The 23,215-nt window shown below is 45.2% G+C and overlaps 2 long non-coding RNA genes across 3 annotated transcripts in view; one reads left to right on the top strand and one right to left on the bottom strand.

Annotated features, from left to right (window-relative positions):
* The first annotated feature begins 4,058 nt into the window (after positions 1-4,058).
* LOC116269495 lies at positions 4,059-9,174 on the top strand. Its single transcript, XR_004177081.1, has 2 exons — positions 4,059-4,395; positions 8,734-9,174. It is a non-coding gene; the product is annotated as an uncharacterized LOC116269495 (long non-coding RNA).
* Positions 9,175-9,916: 742 nt separating this feature from the next.
* Positions 9,917-23,215, bottom strand: part of LOC108581385 — a 42,720-nt gene continuing 29,421 nt past the window's right edge. The window contains exons 2-3 of one of the 2 annotated variants that reach the window (XR_001893522.3): positions 21,535-21,676; positions 9,917-10,368 (exon numbers count right to left, since the gene is read on the bottom strand). This is a non-coding gene — a long non-coding RNA (uncharacterized LOC108581385). The remainder of the gene's footprint in view (positions 10,369-21,534; positions 21,677-23,215) is intronic. The other variant, XR_004177082.1, reaches the window with a different exon arrangement.

A 23,215-nucleotide genomic window follows, 5' to 3' on the forward strand; every position in this document is an offset into this window, starting at 1 on the left:
GCAATATGAGTTCGCTGTTTCTCCCTTTTGAGTTGCTCTCTCTTCAACTGCTGCTTGAATCTGGGTTTGCCAATGACTTGTTTTGCCCAATAGAACAAAGAATATGTACTGTGTACGTTCCAGCGCCTAGGCCTTAAAGGGTCTTGTAGTTTCCACACTTTTACTCTCTTAAAAGTCAGGTGCTTATAAGAAGCCTGGGCGAGCATCCTTGCTATGAGACCATGAAACCACATGGATATGTCCCAGCATCCAAGCCTCCAGTCAGACACAGCTGGAGCAGCACACAAGCAAGACCAGAGACTAGCTGCTCAGTCAGCCCCCAGAACTGTGGGAAACTAACAAACCATTGCTGTCTTAAGTCACTAGGTTTTGGGGTGGTTTGTTACTCAGCAATAGATACTAGAACAAAGATTGTTTCTTGGAAGTGGGATGCTGCCCTCACTAAAACCTGAAACAAGTGGCATTGATCTTAGGACCCAGCAGCAGACAGCCTAGAAGGGCAGCAAGGAGACTGTTACAGAGTCTGGATGAACAGGGAGAAAACTGCTCTCAGAGACGGGAGAAAGACCACCCGTGTTATATGGTGGTAGAATTATTCACAAAACTGTCACCTGTGGTGTCTTGGGAGCTAGAAAATATACCTAATAAATTTGTTGGAGGTAGCTAAAGAGACTTCCAGGCAGAATGTTAGAAGTAGCAACAGGCTTTTCTTAGCTGTGATTGATAAGGTATTGCAGGAAAGAGGAACTGAAAAAGGAACTTTTCAGTTTGCAAGCAGAATTTGACAGAAAGATAATAGAACCCAGAACAGTCTCCAGCAAGAAAAACTTTCACTGATGGTAATTTATGAGAATGAGCTAATGGCAGGGACCACCTGGCCAGTGAAACGATTCAGGCCTTTGAAAAGTACAGAGGTAAATTGTACCCCATAAGGATGTGCAATTACAGTGTGTCCATTTTTAACATTAAAATTAAAACACACCAAAAATGCACAGGAGAACAAAGCACACAATGACAAAGGAATTGGCTGTTACTCAGCTGCACTGGTATCGTACAGAGAGAAGGAAAGGCCGTTAGCAAACAACTGAAACTAAGTGTGAGGGCCAGGGGCTTCTTTGGTAGCAAAGGGATCGCCTGCAATGGAAGAACAGTAAAAGATAGAACTCAGAAATTGATAGCAACCAGGAGCTTCAAAAACTAACACCCCACTGAGGCTGAGACAGGTAGCTAGAACCCTTAGCCAAGGTAGATCCGCCCTGTCAAGATCAAGGCCCTGGCTGAAAAAACTTGGGCTAGGATTCCAACACACAGAATGGGGACATCTGGTACGTTGGATGGTGGAGATCCCTGAAAATTTTGGTTCCCAGAATCCTCTGACCCCACATACCCTGCTAAGAGGACCCACCCCTCTCTGTTAAGAGCCAGCACCACCTGCTGCCCAGGAAAGGCAACGCAGAGATCTCTCCCTGAAACATAACAGGAGTGTCCCTCCAGATCGGCCCCAACTCCTCTTCTGGCTGCCAGAATAACTGAGCATAAGCCACAACGTAATTCAGAGCCAAGAACGTGCTGGGCCTTACAAGGAAGAAAGGAACTAAACCCAGCATGTAGGAGCAGGAGCAGGGGAGGTGCCTATGGACCTAGAATTTTTTTTGTTTTTTGTTTGGTTTTTTGTTTCTTTTTTGTTTGTTTTTTGATACGGAGTCTTGTTCTGTCCCCCCAGGCTGGAGTGCAGTGGCACTATCTCTGCTCACTGCAACCTCTGCCTCCTGGATTTAAGTGATTCTCCTGCCTCAGCCTCCCCAGTAGCTGGGATTACAGGCAACACTCCACCACGCCCAGCTAATTTTTTGTATTTTTAGAGGAGATGGGGTTTCACCATGTTAGCCAGTATGGTGTCAATTTCCTGACCTCGTGATCAGACCACCTCAGCCTCCCAAAGTGCTGGGATTACAGGTGTGAGCCACTACTCCCCACCTGTTTTTGTTTTTTTTTTTTTTTTTGACAGTCTCTCTCGCTCTGTCACCCAGGCTGGAGTGCAGTGGCACAATCTTGGCTCACTGCAACCTCCGCCTCCCGGGTTCAAGCGATTCTCCTGCCCCAGCCTCCCGAGTAGCTGGGATTACAGGCACCTGTCACCACGCCTGGCTAATTTTTGTATTTTTAGTAGAGACGGGGTTTCACCATGTTGGCCAGGCTGGTCTCGAACTCCTGACCTCAAGTGATCCACCTGCCTCATCCTCCCAAAGTGTTAGGATTCCAGGCGTGAGCCACTGTGCCCAGCCGGACCTAGAGTTTTGAGAATATCAGAATAGAAACCTGGATAAGAAAGTTTATTAATTTGGGGGCACTTTCTTGGGATACAGGATTTACACTCCAGCAAGGACCCCACAAAATAGTTCAGATATATGAATATTAGTGTGCTCCTAAAAGCCTTGAAAAAGTAATAACCCATGCAGCACAATTGAAATGCTTGAATTTCAATGCTTCCTCCACATCAGCAGTGGAGGAAGAAATTTGAAAGTTTAGGAAAGTAGATGTGTTGGAATGTATTATTTGAGGTCTAAAGACTCACTATGGGATTATGTTCCATGGAAGACACACATCCTTTACTGCGGCATTGGTGAGGGTGGTACCAGCATCAATAAACAAAATGGGAGATGTACAGACAGTGGGGCCTCCCCTCCGTAGGCCAGGGATGAAGATAGGAGAGGTCATAACAAAGCTGAGATTATTGATAGCAATGGAAATAACCAATCCCCTCCCCAGTGCCAAGCAATAAAGGCCAGGTGGCAACAGTAGAAGCCAGGAGGTCACAATTCTCTTAATGACCAGCAAAGTCAAAGAGCCGGTCAAGACCAGGTGCGGTTCATGCCTGTAATCCCAGTGCAAGGTGGGAGGATCACCTAAGGCCAGGGATTCATGACCAACCTGGGCAACATAGTAAGACCTGTCTCTAAAAAAAAAAAAAAAAAAAAAAAATTTTTTAAATTAGCCAGGCATAGTTGCATGTGCCTGTAGTTCCAGCTACGTAGGAGGCTGAGGTGGGAGGATCTCTTGAGCCCAGGGGTTGGAGGCTGCAGTGAGCCTCCTAGGCTGGTGCCATTGCACTCCATCCTTGTGACAGAGTGAGACCTTGTCTCAATAAATAAATAAATCAGTCAGTCAGTCAGTCAAGGGGAAATTAAGTTGATTACTAGAACATGATATCCCTAGGGATAAAATTAACAGCCAACAAGGGCAAATCAAACAAATGCAAGAATAGGCTGAGCACAGTTGCCCCCGTAAAAAGTCTTGAAGTAGAGAAATTGGAAGCCTTGTGCAGTATTGGTGGAAATGTAAAATGGTGAGCTGCTGTGGAAAACAGTCTGAGTGTTCCCAAAAACTTAAAAATGGAATTACCATATGATCCAGCAATCCCACTTCAAAAGTATTGAAAGCAGGGTCTTGAGATATTTGCACACCCATATTCACAGCAGCGTTATTCACAACAGCCAACAGGTGGAAGCAACGCAAGTGTCCATTGATGGATGAAAGAATAAATAAAATGGGAAATGTACATTATTCAGCCTTAAAAAGGAAGGAAGTCCTGTCACATACTACAACATGAGCCTTGAGGATATTATGCTAACTGAAACACACCAGTCACCAAAAGACAAAAATACTGCATGATTTTATTTATATGAGACATCTAAAGCAGTCGGATTCATAGGAACAGAAAGTAGGATGGTGGTTGCCAGAAGCCAGGGGCAGGGAGAAATTTGGAGTTGTTGTTTAATGGGTATGGGGTGTCAGTGTTGCAAGATGAGCAGCTCTAGAGCTCAGCTGCACAACACTGTGAATATACTTAAAACTGTGGAACTGTACACTTACAAATTGGTAAAGTGACCAATGTTGTTTTGTGTGTGGTTTTCTTCTTTTTTGGAGACGGGGTCTCACTCTGTTGCCCAGGCTGGAGTGCAGTGGCACTGTCTCTGCTCACCACAACCTTGACCTCCTGGGTTCAAGTGATCCTCCCACCTCAGCCTCCCAAGTAGCTAGGACTACAAACATGCACACCCAGTTTAAAATGTTATGTTTTTATCACAATTTAAAATAAAATATATGTTTTAAGAACACTGAAAAAAAGTAATGATTCCTTCTCATTTCCTAGACCTGCAACATTTTTCAGACCCGAAATGGAAAATGTGGCAGAGTCCCCAAGAGGAAGGTCCCTGCAACATCACAGCAAGTGTGCACTGTAATAATTCCACCAGTCCTGGCTGACTGTCACCTGGGAGAGGAGGAATATCCAGACATGTTGAAGACTACTAGACACAGGGCCTGAATAGCACTGATATTCAAAGACCCGAAATGTCATAATGGCCCCTGTTACAATGATGGGCTATAGGTCAGGTAAAATGGGGATTCTGGCTGATGTCCAGCTTCGAGTGGGTCCACCAGGGCTCTGGCCACACCTGGTGGTCATTGCCCCAGTCCCTGAATGTATAACTGGGATTGGTATATTCAGCAGTTGGGGAAGCCCCCATGTGGGGCCCCTGCTTTATGCTATAAGAGCTATCATGGTGGGGAAGGTCAGTGGAAGCCTCTGAAATTGTGTCCCTCTCCCCTTCACCCAGCCAAGATAGCAAATACAAAATAATATCTCATGCCAGATGGAAGATAGAGATCATTGCCACCCTTAAGTACCTCAAGGATGCAAGGATCGTGGTCTGTATCATACCTCTGTTTAATTCACCAGCCTGGCCCCTGCAGAAAACACATGGATCCTTGGAAATAACCCTAGACGATTCCCAGCTCAGCTCAAGCCTCGAGTGATCATGCTGGGTGTGGTATCATAGCTAGAATATATAAATATGGCTTAAAGTACATGACATTTGGCCATTGATTTGGCAAATTCACTCTTCTTTATCTTGATCAGGAAAGAGAATCAGAAACAGCATTCACATGGACTGGATGACAATATTCATTTAGATTCCCCCCACCCCTAGGGTTGTTGTTAACTCTCCCAGTCTATGTCATGATACATTCAGAAAAGATCTAGATCATCTGGACTTCCCACAGAATATCACAATGCTCCATTCATCAATGACATTAGGCTAATTTTGGAAAATAGCAAGAGGTGGCTGGCACCTGAAAGCCTCGGGAAGACACATGCAGTCTAGAAAATGAGACATAAACTCTTTGAAGATTCCAGGACTTGCCCCTTCCATAAAGTTTTTTGGAATCCAGTGGTCAAGGGCATACTAGGTCATTGCCTATGAAACAAAAGACAAAATGCTGCATCTTGCATGCACAAAGAAGGAACTACAATGCCTGGAGGGTGGCCGGGCGCGGTGGCTCAAGCCTGTAATCCCAGCACTTTGGGAGGCCAAGACGGGCGGATCACAAGGTCAGGAGATCGAGACCATCCTGGCTAACACGGTGAAACCCCATCTCTACTAAAAAAATATACAAAAAACTAGCTGGGCGAGGTGGTGGGCGCCTGTAGTCCCAGCTACTTGGGAGGCTGAGGCAGGAGAATGGCGTAAACCCGGGAGGCGGAGCTTGCAGTGAGCTGAGATCCGGCCACTGCACTCCAGCCTGGGCGACAGAGCGAGACTCCGTCTCAAAAAAAAAAAAAAAAAAATACAATGCCTGGAGGGTTCTGGCGGCAAACATATTCCACGCCTGGGAATACTGCTCCAGCCTGTATTCTAGAGGGTGAAGCTCTGTTTGAGCCTGGGGCAGGGATATGGAGCCTGATCAACAAAAGGAGCTAGAACTGCTCTTGGACAATAAGGCAGGAAGGAATATGTGTGAAACTCAGGTGAGCCACTTGGGCACCTCTTGGTACTCTTCATGCCCAGTGGTAACCTGAATGGCAAGTGCAGCCCAGCCTGTGAAGGGTGAAGTGATCAGGGACTCAGAGCCTCTGAGGAATCAGGGTTGTGCTACACCGCTTGGTAAGCTATCAAGACCAGCAGAAATGACAGTGGTGTCATCTCTAGCAGAGAGGGAGAGTGGAATTTAGAATGGCTAATGGAGGAGGGAAATGATGTTACCTATTGCAAGACCAACTGCAGCAACAGCCTGTGGTTATCCCACTGACCTCCCTTATCTAAGTCCCTTCAAGAAAAGAGCCCACTGAAACCCCGGAAGAGCTACCCCTCGACGTATGTGGAAATGTAGATCCACATGGTACAAAAGGAAGACTGTGGTAGCCATGAAGGTGCCTCACCTGGATTTGTCTTCAAGAAAGAACTTGCTGCACAACTGCAAGGAGGACAGTTAGCTGTCAGCCCCAGCTGTTAGTGCTGAGGAATCTGTCTCAGTTTTCCAACCAAGGCACACTCCTCTCATCAGGCCCTGGCCAGTGACTGAACAGAGTAGAGGGGCTCTTAGGGCCTGGACATTTCTGCCTTATGCGAACCCCTCTAATGAAACACATTTGCTCTGGAGTTCCCCAATATGTTGCCCAAGATTCTATCTGCATTTCAGTCTGAGGCTCTCCTTGCTGAACCCTGCTTCCTGTCCCCTCTCATAGGCACTCCCTTTTAGGCCTCTTACACTCCTCATTCAGCATCTGCCTCCCAGAGGAGGCAGCTGACAAACCTTTCTTCCCCTTGCCTACCCCATCCCCAACATCTGGAGTCCATCAGCAAGGCTTTTTGGTTCTACCTTAAAGCATAGCTGGAAGATGACCATTTCTCCATCTCTCCTCAGCCAGCTCCTTCCCTACATAGTCTCCTGGTGAGGTCTCCCTGCCTCCCCTCATTCCCGTTCAGCAGCTGGAGTGTATTCTTGTATGTGTGGGTGTTTTTGTTTTTGTTTTGTGTGTGTGACAGAGTTTTGCTCTTGTTGCCCAGGCTGGAGTGCAATGGCTCACCGCTACCTCCGCCTCCTAGGTTCAAGCGATTGTGCTGCCTCAGCCTCCCAAGTAGCTGGGATTACAGGTATATATGCCACCATGCCCAGCTAATTTTGTATTTTTTTTTAGTAGAGACGAGGTTTCTCCATGTTGGTCAGGCTGGTCTCGAACTCCCGACCTGAGGTGATCCGCCCACCTTCACCTCCCAAAGTGCTGGGATTACAGGCGTGAGTCACTGCGCCCAGCCTGGAGTGTCTTCTTAAAGCAGTTCATCTCACCTGCCTACTTAAAACTACCCTAACTTCATGTCACTCTTAAAAATCCAAATATTTTCTCTGGCAAATAAGGCCCTTCTCTGCCAAACACAGTGGCTCATGCCTGTAATCCCAGCACTTTGGGATGCTGAGGCGAGCAGATAAGCTTGATCCCAGGAACTTGCCCCACCCCTGGGCAACATGACAAAACCCCATCTCTACTAAAAATACAAATAAATAGCCAGTCATGGTGGCGCACACCTATTGTCCCAGCTACTTGGGAGGCTGAGGTGGGAGGATCACTTGAGCTGGGGAGGTCGAGGATGCAGTGAATCGAGATTGTCCCACTGCACTCCAGCCTGTGCGACAGAGTGAGACCTTGTCTCAAAAAAGAAAAAGAAAAAAAAAAGGACCCTTCTTCTTCTGACTCATGCATATCTCCAACCTTATCCCCAGGCCAGACACACAGATCTCTTCTCTGTTCTGTACATACACCAAGCTCTTTCCCACCTCAGGGCCTTTGCCTTTGCTATTCCTTCTGCCTAAATACCCTTGTTCTCTTTTTTAACTTCTTTATTCAAACATCAGTTCTTAGGAGCCTTCTCTGGCCACTCTGTCTTGAGAGGCACCCCTTCCAACAGAATTGTTACCTTATCATTCTGCTTCCCTCACAACAATGACCACAGTCTAATTATTCTCCTCAGTTGCCTCTTTATTTTCTCTCTCCCTCAGTAGAATAGAAGCCCCCACAGAGCAGGGCCCTGACTTATCTCCCCAACACCTAAATTCAATCTTTATTTGTGTAATGAATGATTGAAGAAAGCCTTACCTAACACATGTACCTCACCACATTATCTCCACCATTTAGTTCCATTGTAATAAAAGTAATACCTTTTGATGGTCCTTTATAGTTTTAGATATCATGTTCTTGTTTGCTATCAATAGCTCTCTCACACATACACTATTTAATTTTTGATCTTCATAATTAACCCTGTGAAGAAAATAGGACAAGTATGATCCCCAAATTAAGGATTAGAAAAATTGAAGCCGGCCAGGTGCGGTGGCTCACACCTGTAATCCCAGCACTTTGGGAGGCTGAGGCAGGTCAGGAGTTTGAGACCAGCCTGGCCAACATGGTGAAACTCCGTCTCTACTAAAATTACAAAAAAAAAAAAATTAGCCAGGCGTGGTGGCGGGCACCTATAACCCCAGCTACTCAGGAGGCTCAGGCAGGAGAATCGCTTGAACCCAGGGGGCGGAGGTTGCTGTGAGCTGAGATCGTGCCATTGCACTCCAGCCTGGGCAACAGAGCGAGAATCCGTCTTAAAAAAAAAAAAAAAAATGAAGCCGAGAGACGTAACCAAGCTAGAAAGTGTCAAAAGCGTCAAAATCTAAATCTAAAAGCAGGCTTTGGGAAACGCAGTGATGTCTGACCCCAACTACCTGGAGGCAGGCCAGACTTCAGGGGGTAAGGAACAGTCCTCTACCAGGCCACCCTCACTTCAGACACCAGTAGCCAGTTCAGGGTTTGGTTCCACTATCCCCGCAGGTTTGATAATTTGCTACAATGACTCACAGTACTCAGGGAAGCACTATACTTATGACAAATTAATTAAACTTTTTTTGCAGCAAAAGGGTACACATCAGAACCAGCCAAGGGAAGAGATCCAGAGGGCAAAGTCTGGGAAGAGCCACACGGGAAACTTTGGACACCTTCTCCTGTGAAATTCCAGACATCACTGCCCCTCCCAGCTACGAGGTGTGACAGTGCTTGCGAGTGCTGCCACCAGGAAAGCTTGCCCAAGTCTTTGGTGTCCAGAGCCGTTGCTGGAGCTTGACCACATGCTGCCTGCATGACTGACCTTTGCTCTCCAGTCCCTATGGGGGCTGGAACTGATACGGCGTGTTTCAAAGCCCCCATTATAAATCACATCATTCAAGCATATGGTGGCCAAGCTCCTCAGGCAAACAATGACATTCCTATTGGGCAGGACATTCCAGGGGCCTAGAGATCATCTCCCAGTAGCCGAGGGCCACAGCCAGACCTCTCTGAGTAAAATCAATTCACTACACAGAGGAGTTGTACTCCTTTGCTTTTTTTTTAATTCAAGATCGAGTGCTCCAAACACACTGTTCTGTTTAATCTTTGCTCTCTTCTTTGACCTGTTTCTTCTTTTTCCGAGTTGGCTTCAGGTCACATGTTGCTCTGGAGAACTGAGAAGGGTGAGCAGACACCAGTCATGACCCCAAACAGCAAGAGGACAGAAATAAGTGAAGTCTTTATTATCAAGCAAGGAATATGCTGTTAACAAAGGAAATTATTATAAATAATAATTTATATTAGTAGTAAGGAAAAGACCAAAGCAATGCCGGGCAGTGACGTCAAAGTAACATAATACTGAAATCTACTTGATATTCTCTGATAATATACCACAACACTATAGCCTGTAATTTCCTACAGATTAATATGCCAAGAAGGTGCCAGTTACTTATTGAAATGTAAAATTCAGATGATTTCACTGGTGTGTGGAGGGAACTTATGCACATGGGTATATATACATGTGGCTACTTTCTCTCTTATTTTACAGAAGTCCATTGTGGTTTTTTTGTTTGTTTGTTTGAGACGGAGTCTCGCTCTGTCACCCAAGCTGGAGTGCAGTGGCATGATCTCTGCTCACTGCAACCTCCACCTCCTGGGTTCAAGCGATTCTCCTGCCTCAGCCTCCTAAGTAGCTGGGATTACAGGCACGCGCCAACACACGTGGCTAATTTTTTTGTATTTTTAGTAGAGATGGGGTTTCACCATGTTGGCCAGGCTGTTCTCAAACTCCTAACCTCATGATCCGCCTTCCTCGACCTCCCAAAGTACTGGGATTAAAGGCTTGAGCCACCATGCCGAGCCTTCATATTAACTCACAAGCTGTCATCACACTGTCATCAAAAACATTTATTAAGTCTCCAAATTGCAAAGTATGTTTTGTCTTTGTAACTTTGTTTATTTACCTTTCTCCCAACTAAATGGTGAGCAGTTTACACAGGTGCTCAACAAATGTATTTCAATGAATGTCTACAAGAGGTTAACTAATTTGAATTTTTAAAAACAAATTACACAGCACAATAGAAGCATAATAAAAGTATAACAACAATAATGAACCTATAAGAAGGCATTGAAGTTGCTGCCGAGAAAGTCAGGTTCCCATTCCAGTTCTGCTTCTTAGTTGTTTGACATTGGGCAGGTCTCCATTCTAACATCTATTTCCTCATCTGAAAAATAGAATAACTCATGTTTGCTCTACTTACCCAGGAGACTACTGTAAGAATCAAATGAGTCCATCAATTTTAAGGTGTTTTACAAACAATAATTTTGCTGATGTTATTATTTCTTTTTGTTGTTGTTGTTTTGAGACGGAGTCTCACTCTGTTGCCCAGGCTGCAGTGCAGTGGTGCCATCTCAGCTCACTGCAACCTCTGCCTCCCGGGCTGAAACAATTATCCTGCCTCAGCCTCCCAAGTATCTGGGACTACAGGCGCCCACCACCACACTGAGCTAATTTTTGTGTTTTTAGTAGAGACAGGGTTTTGCCATGTTGTCCAGACTGGCCTCGAACTCCTGGCCTCAGGTGATCCACCTGCCTCGGCCTCCCAAAGTGCTGAGATTACAGGTGTGAGCCACCGTGCCCGGCCTGCTATTATTATTTCAACAGAAAAATTATTTTAGAAGTGGCATGCGTCTTACTAGGATGCAAAACATGATTGGGGAAACAGACTCAAGAATTCCAAACCTAGGCAGATTGAGGTCAGGGAAGCTACCTCTCATCTCTTTAGTCTTGAAGTAGTCTAGAAGTAATCTACTCCTGGTCTCTGCTGTTTATTATTTGAGCCTCAGTTTCTTTTTTTTTTTTTTTTTTTTTTTTGAGACGAGTCTTACTCCGTTGCCCAGGCGAGAGTGCAATGGCACGATCTCAGCTTACTGCAACCTCTACCTCCCAGGTTGAAGTGATTTTCCTGCCTCAGCCTCCTGAGTAGCTGGGATTACAGGCACCTGCCACCATGCCTAGCTCATTTTTGTATTTTTACTAGAGACGGGGTTTCACCGTGTTGGCCAGGCTGGTCTTGAACTTCTGACCTCAGGTGATCCACCCATCTCAGCCTCCCAAAGTGCTGGGATTACAGGCATGAGACATGGCACCTGGATCTTTTTTTTTTTTTTTTTTTTGAGACAAGGTCTCTCACTCTTGCCCAGGCTGGAGTGCAGTGGTGTGCAGCTCACTGCAATCTCTGCCTCCTGGGCTCAAGGAATTCTCCTGCCTCATCCTCACGAGTAGCTGGGACTACATGCATGCACCACCACACCTGACTAACTTTCATATTTTTGGTAGAGACGGGGTTTCACATGTTGGTCAGGCTGGTCTTGAACTCCTGACCTCAAGGGATCCTCCTGCCTTGGCCTCCCAAAATGCTGGGAATACAGGTATGAGCCACCGTGCCTGGCCCTCAGTTTCTTTATATCATTCTCTCTGAGCCTCATTTATGTTATCTGTAACATGGTGATAAAATGTGCCTTGCCACAGAAGGTTTGCTAGGGGGTTCAAATTAGATGATTGTTGCTAAGGTCTCTTTAACAGCTATCAAGTACTATACAAATGTAAATAAATTTTGTATGAATTCCCTGAAGGTGATGAACTTTCACATATAGTTTCAGTAAAGCACAAAGGCTGAGAGTATGGGAGGTTAACATTGGCAGTCACATCCCAGGAAAGAATAGAACATTTTGGTATCTATTATCTTGGGTTGGATTACACATTGCCTTAGAAACTCCATTCTGACAAGGCCTTGCAAAAAAGTAAAATGAAACATAGGCCCTTTCACATACATTGACTCAATAAATCTTCCCAACACTGTGCCAAGTGGGAATTATGATGCCCATTTGACTGATGGGGAACTGAAGCTTGGAGATGTTGAAACTTACCCAAAATTATGCAACTGGCAAATGGCTGCATAATCTTGGGTAAAACTAATTTCTCCAGCTCCAGCAGAAAAGTTAAGAGCATGCTTACATGAAAAGGAAGAGCTGGCCAGGCGTGGTGGCTCACGCCTGTGATCTCAACACTTTGGGAGGCCGAGGCGAGTGGATCACCTGAAGTTGGGAGCTTAAGACCAGCCTGACCAACATGGAGAAAACCCATCTCTACTAAACATGTAAAAAAATAAAATAAAATAAATTATCCAGGCGTGGTGGCGCATGCCTGTAACTCAGAAGGCTGAGGCAGGAGAGTCATTTGAACCCGGGAGGCGGAGGTTGCAGTGAGCCGAGATCACATCGTTGCACTCCAGCCTGGGCAACAAGAACGAAACTCCGTCTCAAAAAAAAAGAAAAGAAAAGAAAAGGAAGAGCTAGTCGGGGGTGGCCTTAAACAAATGGCCCATTTCTCATTCCTCCCTGACACAACTTTCTACTCAAGCCAGCAAACCTCTTCTTTTATTTCACAAATACTTCACAAATACGTCTTTTCTCTTCTTTTTTTTTTTTTTTTTTTTTTTTGAGACGGAGTCACACTCTGTTGCCCAGGCTGGAGTGCAGTGGCACAATCTCAGTTCGTTGTAACCTCCACCTCCCGGGTTCAAGCAATTCTCCTGCCTCAGCCTCCCAAGTAGCTGGGATTACAGGAACATGCCACCATGCCCAGCTAATTTTGGTATTTTTAGTAGAGACAGGGTTTCACTATGTTGGCCAGGCTAGTCTCGAACTCCTGACCTTGTGATCCACCGGTCTTGGCCTCCCAACGTGCTGGGATTACAGGCCTAAGCCACTGCGCCCAGCCAATACTTCATATTTCTTACTATGGCTGGGGTGCCCAGAGAAACAACTATGACAACAGGTGGATTTAGGATACAACAGGGTGATGTCTGTGCACAGGCAGGAAGGCATTTTTACCGAAGCAGAGTGTGATCAATGTTCACAGCTGTGGCAGCCTGCTCCCCTGAAAGATCTTTAATTGGAGAAGAAGTGGCTATGGACAGCTTCACTCTGACCCTGTTAAAAATGCCCAGTTCCTAAGTCACATCCCAATTCTACACATAGACTCAAGGGTCTGCAGAAACACCCATTACTCTCCCACCTCCCTCCTCATAAATATGTTCATCCTACGGCCTAGGAGAGTCAAGAGTAGTCCGTCAGACACAAAGACACTAGTGGTCTCTGTTTATGTATAAATCTTTTTCACCACCTAGAATTCTTCCTTCATTATTTTGTGTCTCTTCCCTCAATTTAAAATCTAATTTTAAAAAATCTAACTCAAATATCAAAAATTAGAAACAGCCCCAATGTACATCAATTTGGAGACCAATTTGGCTGGTTGTGGTGACTCACACCTGTAATCCTAGCACTTTGGGAGGCTGAGACAGGTGGATCGCTTGAGCCCAGGAGTTTGAAACCAGCCTGAGCAACAGGGTGAAACTCCGACTCTACAAAAAAAATACAAAAATTAGCTGGGTGTGGTGGCACACACCTGTAGTCTCAGCTAATCAGGAGGCTGAGGCGGGAGAATACTTTGACCTCAGGAGCCGGAGGTTGCAGTGAGCTGAGATCACGCCACTGCACTCCAGCCTGAGAAACACGAGACCCTGTCTCAAAAAAAAAAAAAGGAGACTAGTTTAAATAAATAATGAGAACGCACATTCAAACAATGGACTATTAAATAGTTATTCAAAAGAGCAAAGTAGGCAGGACATGGTGGCTTACACCTGTAATCCCAATGCTCTGGGAGGTCAACGCAGGAGGATCACTTGAGGCCAGGGTTTGAGACCAGCCTGGGCAACATAGGGAGATCCCATCTCTATAAAAATTTTAAAAATTATTTGGGCATGGTGGCACACCCCTGTAGTCCTAGCTACTTGGAGGCAGGGGCAGGAGGATCCCTTGAGCCTAGGAGTCTGGGGTTACGGTGAGCTATGATTGCACCACTGCAATCCAGCCTGAGCGATAGACCAAGGCCCTGTCTCTTTAAAAACAAAACCAAAAATAGATGTAGCAAGACTGCCAAAATACAATGTTAAGTGAATTAGTAAAGGGAAGAGCAAAGTATATAGTATGTTCCAATTTTTATAAAAGATAAAAATTAAATATAGGCTTACAGTGGCACAAAAAGCTCTAGAATACACAAGAACTGTTAAGAATGGCTGACTCTGGTTAAGGAGACACTTTTTTTTTTTTTTTTTGAGACAGAGTCTCGCTCTGTCGCTCAGGCTGGAGTGCAGTGGTGCGATCTCAGCTCACTGCAAGCTCTGCCTCCCGGGTTCACGCCATTCTCCTGCCTCAGCCTCCCGAGTAGCTGGGACTACAGGCGCCCACCACCACACCTGGCTAATTTTTTGTATTTTTAGTAGAGACAGGGTTTCACCATGTTAGCCAGGATGGTCTCAATATCCTGACCTCATGATTCACCCTCCTCAGCCTCCCAAAGTGCTGGGATTACAGGCGTGAGCCACCGTGCCCAGCCAAAGGAGACACTTTTCATTGCATGCCTTTAGTGCTGTTTGAATTTTACCATGGCATATATTACTAATTCAATTCAAACGAAACAAAACAACTTTAACTAAACATGTCTTTCTATCAAAAGCTTTACTTGTCCACCCTACTTCCTAAATATCTCCCAAATCTGATTACCACCCGCTTCCCACTGCCTCTGCCCCAGCCCAACTACAGGAGTGGACCATGCTTTGCTCCTGAATTCCAAAATCTCAGGGGCATGTTTTCCTTTAAAACATAATTGTTTAAAAAGAATAGCACCTGGTTATCCAGACTATTTGTTAAACTGAAAACTATCAAAAGGCATATTACCAGTCACACCTGCCTGCAAGCTCTATCCTGCATTACAGAGCTGTCTGAAGGTCAATTTTGAGTTGTTTGCCCTGAGTGCCAACATTGCTGCTCATGGTTTTGCCTCTACAGGTTCAGGCCATCAACCTCTCTCTCTTCAACGACTGCAACAGCCTTCTAATTAGTGTCACTAACTCTGTTTCGTATGCCCACACTGCAATCAGAGTGATCTGAAATTTTAAATCTGGCTTGGGTGGTGGCTCACACCTGTAATCCCAACACTTTAGGAAGCCGAGGCGGGCATATCACCTAAGGTCAGAAGTTCAAGACCAGCCTGGCCAATATGATGAAACCCCATCTCTACTAAAAATACAAAAAAAAAAAAAAAAAAAAAATTAGCCAGGCATGGTTGTGGGCGCCTGTAATCCCAGCTACTCGGGAAGCTGAGGCAGGAGAATTGCTTGAACATGGGAGGTGGAGGTTGTAGTGAGTCGAGATCGCGCCATTACACTCCAGCCTGGGCAACAAGAACAAGACTCCGTATCCAAAAAAAAAAAAGTAAAATTTAAAATCTGATATTTATAGTCCCCACTGCCCTTGAGTTAGAGTCCACCTTCTTTAACACGGTTTACAGGGCCTCTGTGATCCTAGCCGCTTCTTTCTTTAGCCTTGTCCTTCCTCTCCATTCCCCTTATAGACACCTCAGGGCCGCCCCATGCTCTAAACTCCAGCCATACTGCGTACTGGTGAACGTTGTGCCCTGAATCAGCATTGCTCTCTCTGGTCTCTAACACTCATGCCTGCTGTTTGCTCTTTAGGGATCCCCACTACTCCACAGCTTGACAGCAGAGCAGTGACCAAAATATATGCTCAGGGAGGCCAAAGAGATGAAGCTGCAGCTGCTTTTTTTTTTTTTTTTTTTTTGAGACAATCTCATTCTATTGCCCAGACTGGAGTGCAGTGGTGCAGTCTCGGCTCACTGCAACCTCCACCTCCCAGGTTCAAGCAATTCTCGTGCCTCAGCCTCCCGGGTAGCTGGAACTATACAGGTGCACCATCACGCCCAGCTAATTATTTTTTGTATTTTTTTGTAGAGATAGGGTTTTGCCATGTTGGTCAGTCTGGTCTCGAACTCCTGGCCTCAGGTGATCCACCCAGCTCGGCCTCCCAAAGTCCTGAGATTATAGGCGTGAGCCACTGCGCCCAGCCAGGCTTGCTTCTCTGAGCCATACCCTTCTCCTGTTGGAACAAGCATCCTTTCCATTAAAAAGCAATAAATCTCCTCTTAAGTGGCAGATGGTTAAGACTGTTACTTTTGCTTTCAGCAATCCTCTAGAAAAAGAACGAACTTTAAGATTGAGAACTAACTTCTAGCAGCTATGCAGAAGTTGAGAGGCGACTCGTATTCTTTACATCAAGACCTCCACAAAGGCCCTTCTGTCATGGAGTCAAAATTGTAGTGACCCAGGTTCATCCTCAAATGTGTAATGGCTTTCCAAGCCTACTTGGAAACCTGTAAATCACTTGGACTTCACTTCCCCTCCCACCCTGGGTCCTCCACCCCACCTTGCTTTGGTTTTGCTTGGGGAGAGAGTGGTCTCTACCCAATATGTCTCTCTCCCTATCAGTCTGCAGGATGCTCAGCAGAGGCACTCCCTGAACATACCTGCTCCCACAGCATGTGCAAAGGCTTCACACTTGGATTGAGGGTTATACATTTCTTCATGGACATCCCCAAACAACACAGAACAGAGACAAGGTTTTGTGGTCCTTTTGGAATGTCCACACCATTCCCATTCTTCAAAATCTGTCACACTTCCAGATAGCTCCAGTGAACAATGAACTCTCCCCCTATGCAGTAGCAGTTGATTATTCGATTTTAACACTGAATTATATATTCTCTTGAACTGTTCTCTAACAACTATGAGGCATTTTCAATGGAAGTTGAATGGAAAAATATAAAACTGGGAGTAAAAAGATCTGGCTTCTAGGCCAGGAGCAGTGGCTCATGCCCGTAATCCCAGCACTTTGGAAGGCTGAGGCAGGTGGATCACCTGAGCTCAGGAGTCCGAGACCAGCCCGGGCAACATGGTGAAACCCCTGTCTCTACTAAAAATAGAAAAACTAGTCGAGCGTCATGGCAGGTGCCTGTAATCCCAGCTACTCGGGAGACTAAGGCATGAGAATCGCCTGAACCTGGGAGGCGGAGGTTGCAGTGAGCCGAGATCAGGCCATTGCACTCCAGCCTGGGCAACAGAGCGAGACTCTGTCTCAAAAAAAAGCTCTGGCCTCTCAAGAGGCCACCACTAACTCTCTGTAACCTTGAGCAAGCCAACGTTCTGGGCCTCAGTGCTCCCCACAGAGTCAGAGGAGGACTGCCGATCTCTAAGGATCTTCCATGGTCTATGGGTTTATGACTCGAAACCCCTCAAAGTGCAGGAACACAAGCCACATGCCTTCTCAAGGCCAGACACATACTAGGAGCTCTATTAATACCTGAATAAAAACCACGGATGAAGAGCTTGCCTGGCCCTGGCCTTTCTATACCAAACCAACACGCCACGGATCATTGTGTCTTCCCTGGGACAGACCCTCAGAGCCTGCAAGTGATTCTACAACTTCACTGGTACAGATCTATTATTCCTTAGCTTAGACTTCCATCTCTCCAGATCAACCTTCAGGAAAACTAGGAAACTATCAATAATGATTTCAATTGCTGGCTTCAAATTCACCTTATTTCTCCTACCCCAGTACACCTTTTTTGGTGGTAGCACTTAGATTCTCATTCAGAAAACAAACACATTCATGTTGTACCAGTGATTTGTTGGGGAAACTGCCTCAGCCCCACCACCCAGATCCCCCATGTTCCTACCAAGTAAGCCAAGTGACCATGCGAAGAACTGACTGACACACAGAGGAAACTAATAAACAAAAACAAATAAAAGCAAATACCTTTCCAGGAATCTCACTTGAAAAACCAAGTATAATGGCAAAAAACAAAACACACAAAAAACAACCAAAAAAAAAAAAACACCCTAATGTTTTCAGCGTTGGGGATGTTGGGGGTGTAGACATCTCGAGAGCTGGTTTCCGAAGGCACCGCACCCCACACAATGCGCTACAAGAGCCTCCCGGCTGCTGTGTCAATGAAGCCTTTCAGGCCCTCCACACTGCTTCACTTGTTCCCTAAAGTAGTGCTTTCTGGAAGCTAAACTCTCAGCTGGCGAGAACAGTGAACTCTGTGCCATTTGTCTATCAACTCCTTTAAAAAGAAAAACCGCCTGTACGGCTGTCTTGCTTTGCATTTTCTATTCTGCACTCCAGTACGCGTAACGACACACAGAGGAGGCAAGGCGCTCTTTTAACACCGTGAAGAAAGAAGAAATTTGAAAGCACCCAGAAGCCTCTGCTTTCAGCTATTAGAGAAAAGTTTGCATCCCATAGAAACCAGCACTAATTAAAAAAAAAAAAATGTCAGTCCTCAGCCCTGGGAATCAACAATAAGGGACTCGAACTTCAGGGTATGGAGTAACAAAAAAATTTAAAAACAAAAAATAAACATGCACAGCCCATCTATCTTTTCCCAATCAAATAATACAGCCTTCCAAAATGTAAAAATAGAAATATTTTCACACGTGAATTTTACCTCAATAAAGTAATTTTTTAAAAACCTTTTTAGCTGGGCACAGTGGCTCACGCCTGCAATCCCAGCCCTTTGGGAGGCCGAGGCGGGCAGATCATGAGGTCAGGAGTTCAAGATCAGCCTGGCCAAGATGGTGAAACCCCATCTCTACCAAAAATACAAAAAATTAGCCAGGCGTGGTGGTCCACACCTGTAATCCCAGCTACTCGGGAGGCTGAGGCAGGAGAATAGCTTGAACCCAGGAGGCAGAGGTTGCATTGGGCCAAGATTGAGCCACTGCACTACAGCCTGGGCAATAAGAGCGAAACTCCATCTCAAAAAAAAAAAAAAGAAAAGAAAAGAAAACAGGAAGTGTCTTCCATAATTCCAAATACAGTATTGTTAAATATTAATGTATTATGTCCAAATAGTTCAGTGAATTTCAAGTTTTCATCCAGATGAGTGGAGTTCTTCAAATTCATTTAACTAATAAATATTCCTTGAGCATCTACTACATGCTAGGCATTTTTACAAGTAACAACAAAAGTAGACAAAAATTGCTGTCTTTATGGACTCTGTATTCTAGTAGAGGGCAGAAAAGTCAGTGACCAATAAAAGCCAGTGACCAACACTTGCGTTTTTTAGATGACTTATTCTTGGGTATTTAAAAGAGATCTTGGACCGGGTGTGGTGGCTCACACCTAATCCCAGCACTTTGGGAGGCCGAGATGGGTGGATCACGAGGTCAGGAGATCGAGACCATCCTGGCTAGCATGGTGAAAGCCCGTCTCTACTAAAAATACAAAAAAAAAATTAGCCAGACGTGGTGGCGGGCGCCTGTAGTCCCAGCTACTCAGGAGGCTGAGGCAGGAGAATGGCATGAACCTGGGAGGCAGAGGTTGCAGTGAGCCGAGATTGCGCCACTGCACTCCAGTCTGGGCGACAGAGCAAAAAATAAATAAATAAATAAATAAATAAAAGAGATCTTGGACTGAGCGGTGGTTCGTGTCTGTAATCCCAGCATGTTGGGAGGCTGAGGCGGGCGAATCCATTGAGGTCAGGAGTTCGAGACCAGCCTGGCTAACATGGTAAAACTCCGCTTCTACTAAAAATACAAAAAATTAGCCAGGCGTGTTGGCACATGCCTGTAATCCCAGGTACTCTAGAGGCTGAGGCAGGAGAACTGCTTGGACCTGGGAGAGGGAGGTTGCAGTGAGCTGAGATTGCGCCATGGCACTCTGGCTTGGGCAACAAGAGCGAAACTCCATCTGAAAAAAAAAAAAAGATCTTGAAAGGAAGTTAAAAAATTATACGAGTCTGTTATTTTCCTAGTCTTTTCTCCACTCCAAAGGAAGATACACCTAATTGGTATTCCTCACCACTACAACAATCAGGACCACTGGAGTGAGAGGGAAAGAAACTATACAAGGATGTGTTTAAAGCTCATTACTTAAACAAAATGAAAACATAAGATCCAAAGAGTTCTTTTTATATTTGTTTAAGAGCTTCAGAAAGGCTGGGCAGGCTGGCACATGCCTGTTGTCCTAGCTATTTGGGAGACTGAGGCAGGAGGATAGCTTAAGCCCAGGAATTTGTATCCACCCCGGGCAACATAGTGAGGCCTCATTTCAAAAAAAAAAAAAGGAAAGAAAAAAGGGTTTTAGAAAATATAATCTGATGCAACAGATTATAGAGTTTTGCATTTTTAAAAAATAGATCTAACTGATAAGACAGCAAAAAATGAATATGCGGAACCCAGCAATTTCATTCCACATACACACTAGAGCAGTAATCAGCAAACATTTTCTGCATAGAATTAGATATCAGATATTTTAGGCTTTGAACACCAGCCAGTCTCTGTTACAACTACTCACTAGGCCTGAAAACAGCCTTAGGTAATATATAAATGCATGAGCATGGCTGTTCCAATAATACTTATGGACACTGCAACTTGAATTTTCATGTGTCATAAAATATTAGTCTTTCCATTTTTAAAAGCCATTCAGAAATGTAAAAACCACCTTAGTGTCCGGGTCATACAAAAAAAAGGTGGAAGGTCCACAGGCCAGACCACGGTTTGCCAATCCCTGCTTTAAAGGACTCTTACAGGCCAGGCACAGTGGCTCACGCCTGTAATCCCAGCACTTTGGGAGGCCAAGGTGGGCAGATCACATGAGGCCAGGAGTTCAAGACCAGCCTGGCCAACATAGTGAAACCTGTCTCTACTAAAAATACAAAAATTAGCTGAGTGCGGTGCCGCGTGTCTGTAATCCCAGCTACTTGGGAGGCTGAGGCACGAGAACCACTTGAACCCAGGAGGCACAGGTTGCAGTGAGCCGAAGTCGTGCCACTGCATTCCAGCCTGGGTGACAGAGCAAGAGTCTGTCTTAAAAATAAACAAAAAAAAGGAACTCTTACATACGCATAACTCAACTACATATAAGAATGTTCATAACATCATTATGTGAATTAGCAAGTATGCAGATACCAAAAATGTTGGTAGACAAAAACTGGAGTTACATGTATCAACATGGATGATCTTACAAACGTATTTAAGAGAAAACACAAATTACAGAAGAACAGTTATAATGTCATTTATATACAAATTTTAAATATGCAGAAATTATATATTACTGGGCATATTTAACATCTATAATAAAAGTCTGAAGAGGCCATGCATGGTGGCTCATGCCTGTAATCCCAGCACTTTGGGAGGCTGAGGCAGGTGGATCACTTGAGGTCAGGAGTTCAAGACTAGCCTGGCCAACATGGCGAAACCCCATCTCTACTAAAAATGCAAAAATTAGCCAGGCGTGTTGTTGTTCGCCTGTAACCGCAGCTACTCAGGAGACTGAGGCAGGAGAATCACTGAGCCTGGGAGGCAGAGGATGCAGTGAGCTGAGATTGCACCACTGCACTCCAGCCTGGGCAACAGAGTAAGACTCTGTCTCAAAAAAAAAAAGGAATGTTCCACATCAAACTCATTTACCTGGAAATGACGGCAGCAGGGAGGCAGGAGAAGGATACAATTGGAGAAGGGTGCACAGGGGGCTTCAACTGCATTGTTGATGTTTCATTTTTTAAGCTGAGTGACAAGTAGATCAATGTCCATTCTTGATACCACTGTGTACCTTAAATATGTAATAATAAATAAAAAGAAATGCGCAGTTTTGGTTTTTTTTTTTTTTTTTTTAGATAGAGTCTCGCTCTGTCACCCAGACTGGAGTACAGTGGCGTGATCTGGGCTCACTCCCAGATCCTGAGGAGCTGGGACTACAGGTGTGCACCACCATGCCTAATTTTTGTATTTTTAGTAGAGACGGGGTTTTACCATGTTGGCCAGGCTGGTCTCGAACTCCTGCCATTGTCTCCCAAAGTGCTGGGATTACAGGCATGAGCCACTGCGCCCCACTAGGAATGTGTAGATTTAATGTGAATTTAGCAAATGGTTTGTCCTATTTGAGGGCACAGGTGAGATCAACTTTTATTAACATATCCAAAAACTTGGTTTGAGCCTAGATTTCTGACACTAAAAACAAAAAATGCTTCATTTGTTTTTTTTCTTTCTTTCTTTTTTTTTTTTTTAAGAAACGGAGTCTCGCTCTGTCGCCCAGGCTGGAGTGTGGTGGTGCGATCTTGACTCACTGCAAGCTCTGCCTCCCTGGTTCATGCCATTCTCCTGCCTCAGCCTCCTGAGTAGCTGAGACTACAGGCACCCACCACCACACCCAGCTAATTTTTGTATTTTTAGCAGAGACAGGGTTTCACCGTGTTAGCCAGGATGGTCTCAATCTCCTGACCTCATGATCCGCCCGCCTCAGCCTCCCAAAGTGCTGGGATTACAGGCGTGAGCCACCACGCCCGGCCTATTTGTTTCGTTTTTTAAAATTGGACTGAACCTTAGGAGAAAACAGAAAATTGTACTGCGTTATTGCATAGCTAGCTAATGTAAATAGCTGCAAGCAACAAACTAGATATTATTGATCCGTTTCAAAAGAGCTGAGTCAGGCTGGACTCGGTGGCTCATGCCTGTAATCCCAGCACTTTGGGAGGCCGAGGCAGGTGGATCATCTGAGGTCAGGAGTTCGAGACCAGCCTGGCCAAGATGGTGAAACCCCATGTCTACAACAAAAAAATACAAAAATTAGCTGGGCATGGTAGCGTGTGCCTGTAGTCCCAGCTACTGTGGAGGCTGAGGCACAAGAATCGCTCGAACCCGGTAGGCGGAAGTTGCAGTGAGCCGCGCCGAGATTGCACCACTGCACTCCCAGCCTGGGCAATAGAGTGAGACTTCGTCTCAAAAAAAAAAAAGAGCTGAGTCAGATTCTGACTTGTCTAATGGACTCAGTCGTGATGTTTTCCCTGTCTGCTCCAAGTTCCCCTGTTCCAGACACATCTCCCACAGCATTATAATGATCTACATGCCCTAGGAATAGCGACTTTCCATCATCTGCCTCCTCAGAGCAAATAGAAGTGTAAGTGGCAATGACGTTAGTGTTTCTGTGTGTGAGAACCTAGTGCGAACTTTCCCCTTTCTCTGGCAAAAGCTCACAAGCCACTATTATAGAGAAGCAGAAGAAAAACCGCTTGTTCTGCTTTTCCTGACCTCAAAAGCAGCAGTTGTTAAAACTCTTAAAAAAAAAAAAAAAAAAAAAAAAAAAAAGATGGGG

This window comes from Papio anubis, chromosome 1 (assembly GCF_008728515.1).
Source record: "Papio anubis isolate 15944 chromosome 1, Panubis1.0, whole genome shotgun sequence".
Lineage (NCBI taxonomy): Eukaryota > Metazoa > Chordata > Mammalia > Primates > Cercopithecidae > Papio > Papio anubis.